Source organism: Peromyscus maniculatus, chromosome 23, assembly GCF_049852395.1.
Source record: "Peromyscus maniculatus bairdii isolate BWxNUB_F1_BW_parent chromosome 23, HU_Pman_BW_mat_3.1, whole genome shotgun sequence".
Taxonomy (NCBI): Eukaryota; Metazoa; Chordata; class Mammalia; order Rodentia; family Cricetidae; genus Peromyscus; species Peromyscus maniculatus.
The window spans coordinates 52413565-52417882 of NC_134874.1; positions in this window are offsets into that span (position 1 = coordinate 52413565).

A 4318-nucleotide genomic window follows, 5' to 3' on the forward strand; every position below is an offset into this window, starting at 1 on the left:
ACAAACACAAATACACACACTCAGAGAGAGAGAGAGAGAGAGAGAGAGAGAGAGAGAGAGAGAGAGAGAGAACAGCCAAACATCCATACACATACAACATACAATAAAGTTTTAACAACAACAAAGCTTGACTTCTCTGTCTTGCAGACTATTCATTGCATTTGTCGTAGACTTTTAAAATGATGCGCCTTTAGGAATCACGACCTCTGGAGTGAGGATCTCATCGTATTCTTTTTCCACTCTTTACCCTTAGCACATAGCATGGCGCTAAATTCCAATAAATGGTGTTCAGATGAAATGGAATCGAGCTTTTCCCAGATCATTGGGTTGTCTTCAACTCATGAAAAGATCGCCATCACAGAGTTAGTTTAGGTACATATATGGGGGTGGAATTGCTAGATCGTATGTGTTGTGAATCTATTTTTTATTTTAGGGGAAATCTTCACTGCTTCCCATAGTGACTAGACCATTTTTTATTCTCACTACATGCATAGAATTCCAATTTTCTCACTTTCTCACCAACACTTACTGTTTTCTGCTTTTAATAATAGCAGTCTTGAGCTTGTGCTCATGAGGCGGTATGTCATTCTGATTTTGATATGCATGTTTGTATTGATTAATGATGTTAAAGATCTTTTCGTGTGTTCACTGGCCATTTACATTTCTCTAGATCAGAGTTTCCCAACCAATAGGTCACCACCTCTTGGGCTTGAATGACTCTTCCACAGAGGTCGCCTGAGACCACCAGAAAACTCAGATATTTACATTACGATTCATAACAGTAGCAAAATTACAGTTATGAAGTAGCAACAAAGGTAATTTTGTGGTTGGGGGGTCACCACAACATGAGGAACTGTATTGAAGGGTCGCAGCATTAGGAAGGTTGAGAACCACTGCTGTAGGTGAGTGATTATCAAATCCTTTGTTCTTTGTTGTTGGGTGGATTTTGTTGTTGAGTCGAAGAGGTTCTTTACATGTTAAATGCCCTTTCACACATTTCCTGGCACCGTATAGGCTTCTGTGTAGCTCTAACAGCATTCTTTGATACAATAAATAATTTATTTTATGTCTAATATAGGACCTTGCATGCTATCGGATCTCTCGCTCCACATCTATATGATTTTATTTTAAATATGTATATGTGTGTATGAGGGATATATGGGTATATGCATGTGAGTGCAGTGTCCACCAAGACCAGAAGAGGGTGTGAGACCCACCTGGAGCTGGAGTTACAGGTGGTTTTGAACCACCCAATGTGGCTGCTGGGCACTGAACTTGGGCTCTCCGAAAGAACAGTACACACCCCTAACTAATGAGCCAAGTCTCCAGCTCAATACTTATCTTTTTACTTTAATTCAGAAACAATTCTAATGCATCACTGTGCTTAAATTGATGGTATGTAAATTAAGTTTGCTTTAAAGTTGTCAGCTAAGCCCGGCGGTGGTGGCACACGCCTTTAATCCCAGCACTCGGGAGGCAGAGCCAGGCGGATCTCTGAGTTCAAGGCCAGCCTGGTCTACAGAGTGAGTTCCAGGACAGGCACCAAAACTACACAGAGAAACCCTGTCTCAAAAATAAAAAATAAAATAATAAAAAAAATAAAGTTGTCAGCTACAAAGTCCAGAATTGAAGAACTCCAAATGTAACTGTGAACATTCCCATGCTCAAGTCTGTCAGAAGAGAAAAAGAGAGCTGCTAACACGTGCAGCTGCCCACCCTTGTCCTGGATTTAGAATCCTGACACGTCTACAAAGTGCCTTTGAATATCGCTATTTTTCAGCGAGACAGAGATGAAAGACATTACTTGTGGGGGCAATAATATGAACATCCCTATTCCTGAATTTGGCTGGGAGCTGTTCCACGACCCAGGTGAAAGGGATGGGGGACAGGGAGTCTGAAAGAAGACTCGGGGAGGGTGTGCATAGGAGCGCAGGATGCACCCTGGCCAGCACTGGGTCCTGCTGGTCTCGCTGCAGCCAGATGCATCACGGAGGAAGCACCAGCGAGTGAGAAAGGCACAGCATCCCTGGTGAGGCTGCACCAGGAAGAGCCCTCGGGTTTACATGATCTCTGAAGTGTGGCCATTGAACACTTGGCCATGGAACAGTCCGGGAAAGCGCTGGAAGATTGCCGTTGCAATTTTGTCTACCTTTGCCTCCTCATACTCTAGCCCTTTTAGCCCTGTGATTTATTTTTAGTTCTAGAACTTTCTCCCACGAGTTATCATTAGGTCACGGAGTCACATGGGCTGTGTTCTGCTGTCACCATGTGTCCTTTACACAAGAGTCTGATGGAAACCCTGATTGTCATAGCTGGTTTCATTTGAAAGGATTACATTAAAACTCTGTCGAGTCATTGCCGCAGCATCGGAGCAAAGGGTTAGTTTTTTTTTTGTTTTTTTTTTTAACAATAAAAGTTCAGACAAGAAGAAAGTCACTTAGAAGGCTTATGAGATTGCCTTCCTGCTGTCATTTTTATTCTGAATTATGAAACAATTTCAAAGGCATGAGTCAATCAGAAATTTTAGTGCAAAACATTACTACTTAGTGATAGCATGCCCACTGGGTTAACACAAATGGGAATTAATAATTGTTCATTCATGCACATATGTAGGTGTACTTAAAGGGTATGCGTGGGTACATTAACCACAGTCATACCTAGCCTTTTGCTATGACTCCCTGCTTACTCAATCTCTGACTTTTGATGAATGATCCATTTGGAATGAACGCTTTGTGGCCTTTCAGACACACCAAACTTATAGGTTAACCCCCTGCCCAAGCTGTTGTAGAATCACTCACTGGCCTTGGTTCTGAGTGATTTCTCTGATGGTTTATATTGACAGAAAGGGGCATCTGAAAGGAGACAACCTGCAATGCCACACCAGATGCTGAGGGAGAATGGTCCTTGGCCCCGAGTGCTCATCCTTGGCTGACACTGGGAGCTATATGATGTCAGGTCAGTCCTTAAACTCCTTATCCCTCAATTGTTTCCTCCTGTGCAGAGAAATTGTATGGTTCCAATATGTGTATGCTGCAAAGGTCCCATTTTCAACTTAAATTTGTATGTTACTGATCTTTTCTGTTTGCAAGCTGCAAATTGAGAAGTTGTGGTCATAAAAGGTTTATTTCTGTTCAAATTCCAGTTAAAGCTCAAAGAAACATAAAACAAAAATCCTTGTTTCTGAAAAACCTGTCATTTTATATTCAATACTCAACCAATCAAAAGTTCAAAATGAACACATGGACTCACCTTAGATTTCTATTGATGTTTAGTTTCTTTTAACATTAACAGTCACATAAATCATCAAGTGTAATTATAGAAGTAACATTTTGCCTCTCTACCAAATATTGACATTCTCTTCACTTCAAACTTTGTGATTGAAAAAAAAAAAACATTTGAAGTTTCAAATATTTCAAAAAGATGATAAAGCATTTGCACGAAATCCTTAACAATGCCAGTCTAAAATTAGCAATGTTGGGAACACAGACACAAGGAGAATACTTGTTAGTTTTCCAGGAAGATGGAAGAATCAACAGATGTGGAATCAAAGCAGATATGGGAAGGGAGGAAGCCTGCGTTTTCCATAGTGCACACTCAGATGCCAGCACGTTCAGGTGCCCGAGGGACCTTATTAGACAGGCTTTGACAGCATTGAAGAATGCCCTTGCTCGGATGGCAGGGCACTACCATTGCGGGAGAGGAGCTGCCAGAACCACTTGTGTTGAGAAGCCGTCTAAAGGTGGTTATCATGTTTCATGACCAGTCCATCTAGAAGTGGAGGGAAGCTGTGCTGTACTTTGGGGCAGATATTTATATGGAACTGTTTCTTTGGGATTATTCTCATTATAGTTTAAGATATCAAGAACTGAGAGACATTCAAGAAAGAGAGATTTGTTCTGCCTATGACACCAAAATGAAAAGACCACTGGACCGATTACATGATTATAAGCAAGCACTAGTGTCTTAGTCAGTGTTCTGTTGCCTTGACCACGGCAACTCTTATAAAGGAAAGCATTTAATTGGGGCTGGCTTACAGTTCAGAGGTTCAGCCACTGTCATCGTGGCGGGAAGCATGGTGGCATGCAGGCAGAGGGGAGCTGAGGGGTCTACATCTGGATCTTCAGACAGCAGGAGAGAAGAGTGAGCCACTGGGCCGCAGTTGAACTTCTGAAATCTCAAAGCCCACCTCCAGTGACACACTTCCTCCAATAAGGCCACACCTACTCCAGCTAGGCCACACCTCTTTATAGTACCACCCCCTACGAACCTATGAGGGCCATTTTCATTCAAACCACCACATTCCACTCCCTGGCCACCA